This window comes from Macaca fascicularis, chromosome 1 (genome assembly GCF_037993035.2).
Source record: "Macaca fascicularis isolate 582-1 chromosome 1, T2T-MFA8v1.1".
Taxonomy (NCBI): Eukaryota; Metazoa; Chordata; class Mammalia; order Primates; family Cercopithecidae; genus Macaca; species Macaca fascicularis.
The window spans coordinates 60578970-60594663 of NC_088375.1; the positions used below are offsets into that span (position 1 = coordinate 60578970).

Below are 15694 nucleotides of genomic sequence, written 5' to 3' on the forward strand. Positions count from 1 at the left end.
GGCATGATGTCACGTGCCTGTAATCCCAGCTACTCAGGAGGCTGAGGCAGGAGAATCGCTTAAGTGTGGGAGGTAGAGGTTGCTGTGAACCAAGATTGTGCCACTGCACTCTAGCCTGGGTGATAGAGTGAGACCCTGTCTAAATAAATAAATAAATAAATAAAAGGGCCATAGATAATCAAGTGGGGGAAAGAATTGTCTTTCCAACAAATGATGTTGGAACAACTGAATATCCACATGCAAAAGAATGAAGTTGGGCCGGGCCTGGTGGCTCACACCTGTAATCCCAGTAATTTGTGATGCCAAGGTAGAAGGATTGCCTGAGCCCAGGAGTTCGAGAGCAGCCTGGGCAACATGACAAGACCTAGTCTCAAAAAACAAGAAAAAGAAAAATTAAATTAAAAAAAAAAAAGAATGAATTTGGATCCCTACCTCACATCATATAAAAAATTAACATAGACAGGTGCAGTGGTTCACGCCTGTAATCCCAGCACTTTGGGAGGCCGAGGTGGGTGGATCACAAGGTCAAGAGATTGAGACCATCCTGGCCAACATGGTGAAGCCCCATCTCTATTAAAAATATTAAAAAATTAGCCAAGCATATTGGCGGGCACCCGTAGTCCCAGCTACTTAGGAGGCTGAGGCAGGAGGATAGCTTGAACCTGGGAGGTGGAGGTTGCAGTGAGCTGAGATCACGCCATTGCACTCCAGCCTGGGTGACAGAGTGAGACGCCATCTCAAAAAAAAAAAAAAAAAATTAACTTAAAAAAGCATTGTAGATCCAAATGTAAGAGTTAAATAAAATTCTTAGATGAAAACAAAAATATCAATCGTGATCTTGGATTAGGCAAGTTTCTTAGATATGACACCAAAACACAAGCACTCAAAGAATAGATAGATTACACTTCAACAAATTAAATTTTTTTTGTGCTTCAAAGCATACTATTAAAGTGAAAAGACAACCCACAGAATAGAAAAACAATATTTGCAAATCATATATCTGATAAAAGACTGGTATCCAGAATACAGAAATAATTCTTTCTTTCTTTAGTTTTTTTGAGATGGAGTCTCGCTCTGTCGCCAGGCTGGAGTGCAGTGGTGCCATCTCTGCTCACTGCAACGTCCGCCTCCCAGTTTCAAGCGATTCTCCTGCCTCAGCCTCCCGAGTAGCTGGGATTATAGGAGTGTGCCAATATGCTCAGCTAATTTTTGTATTTTTAGTAGAAACCTGGTTTCACCATGTTGGCCAGGATGGTCTCGATCTCTTGACCTCATGATCCACCCACCTTGGCCTCCCAAAGTGCTGGGATTACAGGTATGAGCCACCTTGCTCCGCCACAAAAAGAATTCATACAACTCAATGATAAAAAGACAACTCACTTTAAAAATGGGCTAAGGGATTTCTCCAAAGACAACATACCAGTGGCCAATAAGCACATGAAAAGATTTCATCATCAGTCATTAGGGAAATGCAAATCAAAACCACAATGAAATACCACTTCACACCAGCCAGGATGGCTTTTTTTTTTTTTTTTTTTTTTTAATGTAGACAGAGTCTTGCTCTGTCGCCCAGGCTGGAGTGCAATGGCATGATCTTGACTCACTGCAACCTCCGCCTCCCGGGTTCAAGCAATTCTTCTGCCTCAGCCTCCTGAGTAGCTGGGATTATAGGCACCCACCACCACGCCCAGCTAATTTTTTGGATTTTTAGTAGAGATGGGGTTTCACTATGTTGGCCAAGCTGATCTCAAACTCCTGACCTTGTGATTCTCCCGCCTTGGCCTCCCAAAGTACTGGGATTACAGGCATGAGCCACCATGCCCAGGCGGCTATAATTTTTTTTTTAAAGGAAAATAAATGTTGTCTAGGATATGGAGAAATTAGAACCCTCATACATGCTGCTGGGGTTGTAAAATGCTGCAACCACTTTGGAAAAGTGTTTAGCAGTTCTTCAAAATGTTAGAGTTGCCATATTATCAAGCATTTCCACTCCCAGGTACATACTCAAGAGAATGAAAACATACATTCACACAAAGGCTTATGCATGAATGTTCATAGCAGCATTATTATAAATAAAGCATGGTAACAGTCCACATATCCACCAACTGATGAATGGGTAAGGAAACTGTAGTACCTTCATACAGTGAAATATTATTCAGCAATAAAAAAGAATGAAGTACAGATACATACATGTATGAACCTTAAAAACACTCTGCTACATGAAATAAACCAGTCACAAAAGGCTACATATTGTGTGATTCATTTATAGGAAGTATCCAGAATACACAAATCCATAGAAACAGGAAGTAGATTGGTGGCCAGGGGCTGGGGAAAGGGGAATGGGAAATGACTGCTAACAGGTATGGGGTTTCTTTTGGAATGATGATAATGTTCTGAAATTGACTGTGGTGATTGTTGCACTACTCTGTTAATATGCTAAAAACCATTAAATTGTGCACTTTGAAAAGAATGAATTTTGTGGTATGTGAATTACATCTCAAAAAAAGTTATTTAAAAAACAAACCAGCCAGGAACAGTGCCTCACGCTTGTAGTCTCAGCAACTCAGGAGGCTGAGGTGGGAGGATCACTGAAGCCCAGGAGTTCAAGGCTACAGCGAGCTACAATCACGCCACTACACTCCAGCCTGGGCAAGAGCGAAACACTGTCTCAAAAACAAAAACAAAAGGCTGTAGAAGCAAATGAAAGGGTTTAGGCTATCTTGATGGTAATAGGGAATCATCAAACAGTTTTCAGAAGGACAAAAAAATGATCTGAGTTGTGCTTTGGAAAGATCACTATGGGCATCATGTGAGGACTAGATGGAAAGAGGTCACAGTGGGCAAAACAATTAAAGAAGACAATATGGGCCAGGCGCGGTGGCTCACATCTGTATTTCCAACACTTTGGGAGGCCAAGGCAGGCAGATAGCTTGAGCTCACGAGTTCGAGACTAGCTTGACCAACATAGTGAAACCCTGTCTCTACAAAAAAATACAAAAATTGGCTGGGTGAGGTGGTGCATGCCTGTAGTCCCAGCTACTTGGGAGGTTGAGGTGGGAGGATGACTTGACTCCGGGAGGCAGAGGTTGCAGTGAGCTGAGATCCCACCACTACACTCCAGCCTGGGCAATAGAACCAGACCATATCTAAAAAAAAAAAAAAAGAAGAAAATATGTGTAAGGTGCTGATTTCAGTGCCTGGCATATAATAGATATTTGATAAATGGCACTTCCCTTTTCTTTCTTCATGGACTGAGATCATATCAGGGCACCCTCTGCCTTAGACAGTGACTGAGGCCTCATTCTCCTGTCTACAGGGGCTGCAAGACAACATAGCTGGGTAAAGTAGGCCTGGTGTAAGAATCCAGTAGCGGCCAGGCATGGTGGCTCACACCTCTAATCCCAGCACTTTGGGAGGCCGAGGCAGCGGATCACCTGAGGTCAGGAGTTCGAGACCAGTTTGACCAACATGGAGAAAACACCTCTCCACTAAAAATACATAATTAGGCATGGTGGTGCATGCCTGTAATCCCAGCTACTTGGGAGGCTGAGACAGGAGAATTGCTTGAACCCGGGAGGCGGAGATTGCAGTGAGCTGAGATCGCACCATTGCACTCCAGCCTGGGCAACGACAGTGAAATTCCGTCTCAAAAAAAAAAAAAAAAAGGGAATCCAGTAGCAAAAGTGTCATTATAACTGACAACTGAGGCTCAGCCTCCATGTCTGGGGGATGGTGGAGAGTGGTAGGCTCATGGCGAACTCGGGTCCGCATGCCCTCTCTGAAGCTCAGCTTTACTGGACAGGTGCCCTGGGGGAAAGTGGGTACAGCATTGCAGATCTGGTCATTTGTCAAGAGAAGCTGGAAATTTCCATTTTTATATTAGACCTCTCAATTTTCTGAATGCTGGCAACTAATTCGGAATGTTATCAAAAGATGGTTTTAACACAATGGCCAGGTGCAGTGGCTCACATCTTTAAATCCCAGTGCTTTGGGAGGCTGAGTTGGGAGGATTGCTTACACCCAGGAGTTCAAGACTAGTCTGGACAACAGAGTGAGACCCCTACCTCTACAAAAGTAAAACAAAAACAAAACAGAATCAGCATCAACAACAAAACAACAAAAAACACTATGAACCACTGTTTTGCTCTGCTCCGGGGAGGCTTTCTCGAGTTAAGAGTTTGCCTCAGGTTGCCACGTACTTGATTGGGTTACAACTTGCTGGAAATCATTTTTAACTTCAGAAGCACTGGTCCCCTAAACGGATTCCTGGGACATACCCTTATCTCTATCAGTAACACTAAGCCCCTCTGAGCGTGGATTACTCTGCAGATGGCCAAATCGATCTGTTGTTGATTCTATTCACTCCATTTTCAGAGGTTGGCATTTTCCTCCTACTGACCCACCCACCCTATTTGAGGCTTAACATTGTTTAGGAGGAGCGAGCAGATGATTTACAATGAGTGTTATCATTCAAAAGAAAGTCCTATTATTTGCTACAGACTAGGGTGTGGTATCAAAGATTGGAGGGGCCTGGAGTTTAGGGTGGAGTTCAGGTGAGGTCCTGGCCAAGCCCTCACATGCGGGCAATGTGAGTTCAAGTCATACACAACCAAGTGGGCATGCCATGTCTCCGAGACAGGCCTCCTTTTCGTGTGCTGGGTTGTGGGTTTCACCTTGAAGAAGGTGAATGGCGAGCATAGACAATGAGGGAAGTTATTATGGGGCTGGCAGGGGAAATGCAGTTAGGAAAGAAAGGAACGTAGGTCACCGCATAGTCCCAGGGGCTGTGGTGATGAGTTCGGAGAATGCCACCCTTCCTGGGCCCTCTTCTCCTTAAAGGTAATGCCAGTCAAGGGAGGGGGTTTACTGACTGAGTGAGCCTTACTGGCCTCCCATCCCCCAAACCTTCTTCTCTGGGACATTCTTTTTTCCCTAAAGTGGAGGCCTTGCCTTCTGTTCCAAGTGAGGGTTAGGGCAGGGGAAGACAAGAAAGTCAGCGTGGTAAAACTTGCTGGCCAGACGCGGTGGCTCACGCCTGTAATTCCAGCACTTTGGAAGGCCGAGGTGGGTGGATCACCTGAGGTCAGGAGTTTGAGACCAGTCTGGCCAACATGGCGAAACCCTGTCTCTACTAAAAATACCAAACAAATTAGCTGGGCATGGTGGTGGGCAACTGTAATCCCAGCTACTCAGGAGGCTGAGACAGGAGAATCACTTGAATCCAGGAGGCAGAGGTTGCAGTGAGCTGAGATCACACCATTACATTCCAGCCTGGGTGACAGGAGCAAAACTCTGTCTCAAAAAAAGCAAAAACAAAGACAAAAAACAAACAAAAAAAATCACAACGTACCTTAATTTTCCTTGGGGGACGTGAACTCTACAAGGAGATCAGCCTTGGTTACCAGAAAGCAAGATACTTCTCTGAGCATAAATGTTGCTTTGCCCTCCTCCAACTCCTTGCTTGGACTTTTTGGGATAGGTGAGATGTGGAGGTAAGGGGCCTTGGGCTTGGGTCTGATTTCTGGTTCACTCTAGGCCCTGGGCCCTTCATAAATACTTTCCTCCAAATCTTCTTTCCATGCTCTGCCGACCTCATTCTGGCCTCTCACAAGCTGGACACCCTCTTACAAAAAGCTCAGGGAATTAAGATTCTGTTTTTGGGAAAGAGGAAGGGTGACATCCTCAAGTTAAGGAAATGTTGCTTAAGAGGATTTTTGGAGGGTTGAATAAAAGTGAAGGGGCTTTCTAACAAGAAGGTTAAAACCATGGCTTTTGGAGTCTGAAAGGGTTCAAATTTTACCTGTCATTTACCAGCTGAGTGACTCTGGGAAGTTACTTTAACGTCTGGACCCCATTTTCTCATCTGGTAAAAAAGGGTTATGAATACAGGCTCTGAGGATTAAGAGGTGAGAAGTACAATGAATACTTAGAACATTGCTTGGTACTTAGCACTGAAAAATGTTAGCCATCACTAGTTTTACCAAAGAAAAAAGGAGAAAAGATGATGTGGTTCCTGGCAGGTGTTTGGTGGCTCCCTGACACCCACATACTCTGCACTGCCCGGAACCTCCTCCCTCCTTGTCTGTATTAGTAATCCCTGCCTCCTCTGCAGGAGCCAGCTCAGCGGCCCCTCCTCTGAGCTCCCAGGGCACCTTGAGTTGGATTTGTCTGGACATTGGGTTCCTGTGTTACCTCCAAATCCACTGCTTGAGCTCAGTGGATGTTTGTTGAATTAGTGAATAATCCCTTGCTTTTGTACGTCACTTCAGTTCATAAAGCTCATAGGAATACATTATCTGATTTAATCTTCAGAAGCACACTGCAGGGAGGATCCTGTTTTACGGATTAAAAATACTCGTATACAAGAGACGGGTTACCTGGAGTCTGCACAGTTCATGCAGATTGCGACAACCTAGACCCTGCCTGAGGTGCAGCTCCTGGGTCACCTCACGTAGTCAAAAGTGGGTGTCTCGGGGAGGTTCCCACCAGCGCAGGGAGGTGGTTTCTGAGCAACCTCACTGAAGTCTGCACCAAATTGCCAGCAGGGCCCAGACCTTTCCCTGACTGTCCCAGCTCTCTCAGTGCAATGAATCTGGGAAACCCAAACATACTGCCCCTCTCACCCCATCAGACCTGCCCTTCCAGGGATGTGGCTTTCCCTTACACAGGGAAAAGGCTGAGGTGGCCTCAGGCTGCTGTGGGGGACATGGGTGTCCTCCTTTCTTGGTGAACAGCAATTTGACCTTAGCCAGTGTGAAGAGTGGGGGGCTCTGACGGGGGTGTGGGAGGAGGAAACGAAGTGGGAGCACAGCCCACCCCCATCCTCTCTGCAGCCTCTGGGGCCCCCCTCAGGTCTGTCTGGCAGCTGTCTTTCCCACTGACCTCTTTTCCTCCCTCTGTGTTGGCCACATCCTTCCTTTATCAAAAGCAGCTGCTTCAGGTTCTCCTGAATTGCCTTTTAGGGGAAAGGCATTTGTGTCTCTTGGTAGCCGGTTTCTGCTGAGAAAGGTGGGACAGGCTCTGGCTTCTTAGGTGAGACTGGAGAGGCCAAGGCAATCTTTCACTCCTGGAGAGCTGGGGAGAAGCCCACACCACTGGAGCAATTGAGACCCCATCCCCTCCCCTTCCCTCCCCTCCCTTCCCCTCTCTCCACCTCCAGGACCCAGCAGCAACCCTTTTTGCTCCAGGTTTCTCATTCATCCAAACATTTACTAAGCTCCTAGTGAGTGCTAAGCACCTGAGAGGAGGGTCTCAGTCCTCCATGAAGCTTTGGAGCTCTCCCTGGGAATAAGTAAGCTCTTCTCTGGTTACTGTGGCTCAAAGGAAGGTTCACAGACGGTGGTGCCACTCAAACCTGGGTTTTAATTCCAGTGCTATTTACTAGCTGAGATTTTTTTTTTTTTTGAGATGGAGTCTTGCTCTGTTGCCCAGGCTGGAGTGCAGTAGCATGATCTCGGCTCACTGCAAGTTCCGCCTTCTGGGTTCATGCCATTCTCCTGCCTCAGCCTCCCCGGTAGCTGGAACTACAGGAGCCCGCCACCACACCCAGCTAATTTTTTGTATTTTTAGTAGAGACGGGGTTTCACCGTGTTAGCCAGGATGGTCTCGATCGCCTGACCTTGTAATCTGCCTGCCTCGGCCTCCCAAAGTACTGGGATTACAGGTGTGAGCCACCCCGCCCGGCCTAGCTGAGAGATGTTATGTTATTTAACCTCTCTGAGCCAGTCTCCCCACCTATGAAACATGGATTCCAGCTAGCACACAGGGTTGGCACTGGCGCTAAAGGGAGTTCTCCATGTAATGCAAATGAGAGACACTCGGAGGACATCAGCTCAACTCTCCCTCTCCAGGAGATGGAGGTGCCTAGCCTTCAGCATTTGTCAAGTCTGGCACCCTCTTTCACTCCATCACATCCTTCCATGGGGAACCACAGGCTCCAGCCCACGCCAAGGGCCTCTGTTGCTCCTGCTGACGTATCCCTAGAGGCTCCAGGGCAACTGCACACTCAGCCCTGGTCTTTGGGCTGCCCCCTCACCGGGTCTGGGCTCCTTCTTTGTTAGGAAGCTTCAGACAGGCTCAGGCAGGCAGGACATTTCCACTGTTGCCAGCCCTGCCCCAGGTGGGTGGGGAGGGGCAGATTTCTCCCACCCAGTGGCCTCAGGGCATAGTTCTCCCTTTTCTGGTTAGGCTACTTTAGGAGCCCTGTGCATGCAAAGAGCAATATTGTTACCATGAGGGCTAAGAGATGGGGCAGAGAGACCATCCGGGCTCCCTGGGTCCCCTGCAGGCATCATCACCTCCCTTGGGTGTGGTGGTGTCTCTGGTAGAAGAAAGAGCAAGAGGTGGGGCAGAGGTGTGGTCTGGATATGTAATTTCAGACATCTGACCTCCAGCTGGAATAAGGATTCCAATTGTCTTTATCTGTAAAACGGAGGTAATATCTTCATAGGGTTACTGTGGCAATCAAATGAGACTAATGTGTGGGAGGGTTCAGAACTGTAAGGCAAGAAATCCATCACAGGACATTACCCAATATAAAGTCCTTCCATGCCTTCCCTATAGCTTTTGGGGTAAAAACATGTTTACCACAGCCTCCAACCAGCTCACTAACTTCATCTCCCACCATCTGACCCACATGGTTCTTGCAGCTGAGCTCATGCCTGCTCTGGGTCTCCTGCATGCGCTACTTCCTGGCTCGGACTTCCTCCATCTAACCAACTACTCGTCATCAGCTTTTTAATCTTTCTCAGAGAAGCCTGACCAGGGCTGCTTCTTACTTGCCCTCTTTGGACCTTCATCTTTGCACACTTATAAAGAGTTGCGTGACTGTCTGAGGTCTGCATCCGCCCACCTGTGTTCCCTGAATGTGGGCTTCCTGAGGATAGGAACTGAGCACCATGCCGACAGTATCTCCAGGCTTTGCAGAGCATTCAGCACACAGTAGGCATTTTATTCGTTGAAAGAAAAAAGCAGCTGGGCGCGGTGGCTCACGCCTGTAATCCCAGCACTTTGGGAGGCCAAGGCAGGTGGATCATGAGGTCAGGAGTTCAAGACCAGCCTGACCAACATGGTGAAACTCCACTTCTACTAAAAATACAAAAATTAGCCAGGCATGGTGGTGCACACCTGTAATCCCAGCTACTCAGGAGGCTGGGGCAGGAGAACAGCTTGCACCCGGAAGGTGGAGGTTGCAGCGAGCAGAGATCACGCCACTGCACTCAAGCCTGGGGGACAGAGTAAAAAGAAAAAGGCAACTGACTCAGAGGCAGCTCTGCCCCCAGGCCCCCAGGCTCTTCATCCACTCTCCTTAGCCTGAAGTCTGTGGCATTCGCAGTCCTCCCCAACTCCACCCGACTCAGCAACTGCTCCCAGTCCAGCAGAGGAATCAGGAGCACTGTTCTGACTTTCTTCCTTGCTCCTCCCTATCAAAACTCAAAATTCTGGTCACTTGCATCTTCCTTCTTGACTCCCTTTCACGAGGCCAGAGAACACATGGCCTGTTTACCATGTCACCTCAGTTTCTAGTTTGGGGCTGTTCTGTAGATGGATCACTTGCCTATTAGTAAACCTCATGAGGATGGCTCCCATCCCTCCCTGTTAGGCAAAGAGTAGAACCTCTCGAATCCAAAGGCTTGAGCACAGGTCCAAGTCCAGCACTATCCCAGTTGTTAAGGCTTTGGACAAATCAATTACTGCACCAGTTTCCTCATCAGTAAAATAGAATACCACTTCACAGAATGGCGGAAATCAGGAGGTACACAAATTACGGTGTGACACTGTGCTAAGCACTCTACCTGCTTTCATCTGTGCAGCTCAATGTGATAGACTCTACTTCATTTTCCATGTGGGGTAACTGAGGCATGGAGGGGTTACACTCTACCTGCTTTCATCTGTGCAGCTTGCTCACACCACCATTAAAGCAGTCTGAACTCAGGCAAGCTCCCCGAAGAGACCCAAGCTCTTTCCTAACTGCCAGGCTTGCTCTGTTCCCTTAAAGACAGGGGCAGAAGAAGTGCTCAGTAGTTTCAGGTTATATCGATTCAAATTTGGCCAGACATGGTGGCTCACACCTGTAATCCCAGCACTTTGGGAGGCTGAAGCGGGCGGATCACAAGGTCAGGAGATTGAGACCATCCTGGCTAACATGGTGAAACCCCACCTCAACTAAGGATACAAAAACTTAGCCGGGTGTGGCGGCGGGCGCCTATAGTCCCAGTTACTCGGGAGGCTGAGGCAGGAGAATGACATGAACCCGGGAGGCGACAGAGCGAGACTCCTCAAAAAAAATTAATTAATTAATTAAATAAAATAAAACAAGTGAACTCATACCTTGTTCTTGCAAGGGGGAACAAGAAATTACAGTGTAATGATGAGACAAGAAGAAATTACTCTGTTCAAAAGAGGTGAAGGAACTTGAGTCCCTAACACTATTTCAAATTTCTTAACCTTGGCAAGTTAGCAAACAAGGTTTTCTTTTTTTTCTTTTGAGACACAGTTTCGCTCTTGTCGCCCAGGCTGGAGTGCAATGACACAGTCTTGGCTCATTGCAATCTCTACCTCCCGGGTTTAAGCTACTCTCCTGCCTCAGCCTCCCAAGTAGCTGGAATTACAGGCATGTGCCACCACACCCAGCTGATTTTGTATTTTTAGTAGAGACGGGGTTTTGCCATATTGGCCAGGCTGGTCTCGAACGCCTGACCTCAGATAATCTGCCTGCCTTGGCCTCCCAGAGTGCTGGGATTACAGGCGTGAGCCACTGTGCCTGGCCATTTCTTCATTTTTTAAAGCTCCATTTTGTTTGGGCTATGAATGTCAGAATGAGGAACCTTTTTTTTTTTTGGAGATGGAGCTTCACTCTTGTTGCCCAGGCTGGAGTTCAATGGCACGATCTCGGCTCACTGCAACCTTGGCCTCCCGGGTTCAAGCAATTCTCCTGCCTCAGCCTCCCGAGTAGCTGGGATTACAGGCATGCACCACCACGTCCAGCTAATTTGCTATTTTCAGTAGAGACGGGGTTTCTCCATGTTGGTCAGGCTGGCCTCGAACTCCTGACCTCAGGTAATCCACCCGCCTAGACTTCCCAAAGTGCTGGGATTATAGGCATGAGCCACTGTGCCCGGCCGAGGAACCTTTTTTTAAAGCTATATTTTGCTTGGGCCATGAATGTCAGATTGAGGAACCTTCTTTAAAGCACGCACCAACACAGTTTTACTGCATTCTTGTTTCCTTAAATGTCTGAGGCTCCTAGGGCAGTGGTTCTCAACTCCGCTGCACATTTGCCTCACTTAGGAAGATTTTTATTTACTTATTTAATTTTTTTTTTTTTTTTTTTGAGACAGAGTCTTACTCTGTCACCCAGGCTGCAAGGCAATGGTCTGATCACTGATCACTGCAGCCTTAACTTCCCAGGCTTAAGCGATCCTCCTGCCTCAGCCTCTCGAGTACCTGGGACTACAGGAAAGCATCACCATGCCCAGCTAATTTTTTCTATTTTGTGTAGAGATGGTATCTCACTATGTTGCCCAGGCTGATCTCGAACTCCTGGGCCCAAGTGATCCTCCTGCCTTGGCCTCTCAGTGTTGGGATTACAGGTGTGAGCAGCCGCACCAGCCTAGGCTAATAGAAATGTTCTGAGCATGTTTAAAGGCGGCTAGGCTTGGCCGGGCGCGGTGGCTCAAGCCTGTAATCCCAGCACTTTGGGAGGCCGAGATGGGCGGATCACGAGGTCAGGAGATCGAGACCATCCTGGCTAACACGGTGAAACCCCGTCTCTACTAAGAAATACAAAAAATAGCCGGGCGAGGTGGCAGCGCCTGTAGTCCCAGCTACTCGGGAGGCTGAGGCTGGAGAATGGCGTGAACCCGGGAGGCGGAGCTTGCAGTGAGCTGAGATCCGGCCACTGCACTCCAGCCTGGGCTACAGAGCGAGACTCCGTCTCAAAAAAAAAAAAAAAAAAAAAAGGCGGCTAGGCTAAACTCCAGTGTTCACTGGGTATATTAAATTGACTTATGATCAGTTTATTAGGACGCAAACCCATCATAAGTCGGCGAGCAGCTGTATTTATTAAGAGCTTCCCACGTTATTCCAATATGCAGGCAGAACTGAGAAGCGCTGACCTAGAACCGGTATTCTCAGTGTGGTCTCAGCCAGCGTTAGCATTGCCTGGGAACTTGTTAGAGATGAAAATAATCAGGCCTCACCCCAGATCTCCTGAATCAGAAACTCAAGGGGTAGGACCGGTAATCCGAATTTACAGCTCCTGCAGGGGATTCTAGCACAGGCTAAAGAACTCTGATGGAGGCACTCAATTTTAAAGCAGAAAATAATCAAAAAGGATGTCTTACCTAAGTCTGTCCTTTTGTTCTCTGGGAAAAGGAGGGAGAGTTAAACAGCTTCCCATCATGTTCTTGGCAGAGTCAGACCTAGAAGCTGGGTTTTGCTCCCCACATGCAGTCCCCTCCTCCCTTGTTCTGTCCACTCTTGCACAGCCTTGTGTCAGTCCACAAAGGATACTATTCCTACTACCCTCTACATGCCTGTCACCTTTCCCATCAAGAGGCAGACTTGATTTCTCCGTTAGTTCACTAGGGTGGCTGTAGCAAAGTGCCACAGACTGGGCAGCTTAAAACAACCAAAATGTACTGTCTCATGGTTCTGGAGGCCAGAAGTCTGAGATCAAGGCATGGGCAGGGCTATATTTCCTCTAAAGGCACTAGGGAAGGATCTGTTCTGGGCTTCTTTCCTAGCACCTGCTAGCTGTGGCAGCATAATGCCAGTCTTCACACAGTCTCCTGCCTGCCTGTGTGTGTATGTTGTAATTTCTCCATTATAAAGGACCCCAGTCATATTGGATGAAGGGCCCACCCTATTCCAGTAGGACCTCATCTTCATTAATAAGATCTGCAATTACTTTATTTCCAATTAAGGTCACATGCTGAGGTACTGGGGGTTAGGAGTTCAAAATTCAGTGTTGGGAAGACACAACATTGTGCCTCCCAGTGAAGGTGGACCTTAAGGCCTAAGTCTTTTTCTTGAGACAGGGTCTCATTCTGTCACCTGGGCTGGACTGCAGTGGCATGATCTCAGCTCACTGCAACCTCTTCCTCCCAGGCTCAAGCAATCCTCCCGCCTCAGCCTCCTGAGTAGCTGGGATTACAGGTATGCACCACCACACCTGGCTAATTTTTTGTAGAGACAATGTTTTGCTTTGTTGGCCAGGCTCGTCTCAAACTCCTGAGCTCAAGCAATCTGCGTGCCTCAGCCTCCAAAAGTGCGGAGATTACAGGCCTGAGCCGCTGCTTCTGGCCAAGGCCGAGGTCTTAGGAGGCCTCACAGTTTGTTTTCTCTCTCTGGAAGCCAACTGCCATTTAAGAAGTCCAGTTACACTGCGGGAGAAAAAAGCCCTGTAGGATAAGGGCTAAGGAAAAAGCAAGGGAGGCCCCCGGCCATGCCGGCAGAGACGTAAGACGTGCGAGTGTGGCCATATTGAATTCTTGAGCGGCCCCAGTCAACTCCACAGACAGGGTGCACCGCCACCAAGCCCTTCCACAAACTACAGAAACGTGAATCAATGGCAGTTGTTTAAAGCCACTCAGTTTTGGGGTAGTCTGTTACATAGCAAGACATACTGAGACATGCCTCACACAGCACGGGGCCTTTGCAATTCATGCTCGATTCCTTCTGTTGGAAGCCCTTCTGTCAGGCCAGTGCCTGCCTATCACTCAGATAAAATATTTGGGTCTCACTGCTAGCGGAGTGGCTGGGAATGAGGACAAAGTTGTGCTTGTATTTAATGAATGGCACCCTCTGACCTACCTAAAAGCTTCTGAGAGCGCGGGTGAGAAGCTGGGCCCCTGGCGTGAGCAGGGGAGGGCCAGAGAGGTACTGAGGGGCGCTTTGTGCGGGTGGGCTTACAGCCAGAGCTTGGGCGCACAGAGCCAATTGTGTGGGCTCCAGGACACTGGAACCTCAGGGGGTAAGAGGAGGAATACAAGTAGCGAGAGGCCTTGGCTAGGGGAAAATTGGAATAATTAACCATTGAGAACAAGCGTCTTCAAAAGAGCTTAATTTTGGGGAAATGAAGAGCTACAGAGAAGCACAAATAAGTGATTACTTAGAATAGGAACAGAGGATTATTATATGGAGAACAGTGAGGGAAGAGAAAGTGCTTAAATACATAAAGCCCCCTTTCCTCCCCCATGGTGGATTATGGTCCCAATCATATTGATAATAGTGAACACTGATGACCACTTACTGTGTCCCAGGTACTGTTCTAAGCACTGTCTATTTAATCCTCAAGATGACCCTGAGGGAAGTACTGCTGTTTTAGTCTCATTTTAGAGATCAGTAAACAGGCCAGTAACATGACCAAGGCCACACAGTTCTGAGGTGGCAAAGCTGGGACTCAAATTCAGGTATTCTGGCTTCAGAGTCTGTGTTCTTCATCACCTGTGCTGCTCTGTCCCTTTTTTTTTTCTTTCTTTCTTTCCTTTCCTTTCTTTCTTTTTTTTTTTTTGAGACAGAGTCTTGCTCTGTCGCCCAGGTTGGAGTGCAGTGGCACGATCTCGGCTCACTGCAACCTCCATCTCCTGGGTTCAAGCGATTCTCCCGCCTCAGTCTCCCAGGTAGCTGGGATTACAGGTGCCTGCCACCATGCCAGCTAATTTTTGTATTTTTAGTAGAGATGAGGTTTTACCATGTTGGACCAGGCTGGTCTCGAACTCCTCAGGTATCTGCCCACCTTGGCCTCCGAAAGTGCTGGGATAACAGGTGTGAGTCACGATGCCTGGCCTGCTCTGTCCTTTCTAAGGCCAGAGCACTGTCTCATCACACCTCTACAGAGCCTTAATCGCAGCAATTAAACATGGCTTGTGCTGGGACTAGTAAAATCCACTCCAAGGGGCCTAGCCCTCAGGGTTGGGGACTATTTTGTAGTGCGATGCTCCGGAACAAGATGACCACACAGGCGAGGCGCTGCCGCAGAAAATCCTCCATAGGCCTGTCCACTACCTTTCTGACAGCCTGGAAGCAGCTCCTCCCAGAAGAGGCACTCACAACCCTTTAAGAACCTGCCCAGACTTGATGAGGGACAAAAAAAATCAGACTCCAGATCAGCAAGACAGGATAGGGTGTGGGAGGGATGCCTATACCTGAGACAAGACACCCTTATCTTTTTTTCCATTTCTTCCCAGTTGCTGGGTTCCACATAGAGACATGTGGTGGTCACGGTGGTGGTGCAGGGTGTTTTTTTTTTTTTTTTTTTTTAGACAGAGTTTCACTCTTGTTGCCCAGGCTGGAGTGCAATGATGCGATCTTGGCTCCCCACCACCTCTGTCTCCCGGGTTCAAGCCATTCTCCTGCCTCAGGCTCCGGAATAATTGGCATTTCAGGCATGCGCCACCATGCCTAATTTTGTATTTTCAGTAGAGACAGGGTTCATCCATGTTGGTCAGGCTGGTCTCGAACTCCCAACCTCAGGTGATCTGCCCACCTTGGCCTCCCAAAGTGCTGGGATTACAGGCATGAGCCACCATGCGGTTCAAGCGATTCTCCTGCCTCAGGTTCCCGAGTAGCTGGGATTTCAGGCATGCACTACCACGCCTAATTTTGTAGTTTCAGTAGAGACAGGGTTCCTCCATGCTGGTAAGGCTGGTCTTGAACTCCCAACCTCAGGTGATTCTGCCCACCTCGGCCT

The 15694-nt window shown here is 48.1% G+C and overlaps 1 long non-coding RNA gene across 2 annotated transcripts; it reads right to left on the reverse strand.

The window, feature by feature from the left end:
- Nucleotides 1–2248: 2248 nt before the first annotated feature.
- On the reverse strand, nt 2249–7096 carry LOC135969595 (uncharacterized). Of its 2 annotated transcripts, none has more exons than XR_012431572.1 (2): nt 6883–7096; nt 2249–3146 (listed from the first exon to the last, which is right to left on the reverse strand). It is a non-coding gene; the product is annotated as an uncharacterized lncRNA (long non-coding RNA). The 2 variants fall into 2 exon arrangements; XR_010584874.1 differs by lacking the exon at nt 6883–7096 and adding an exon at nt 5801–6872.
- Between the last annotated feature and the right edge of the window lie 8598 nt (nt 7097–15694).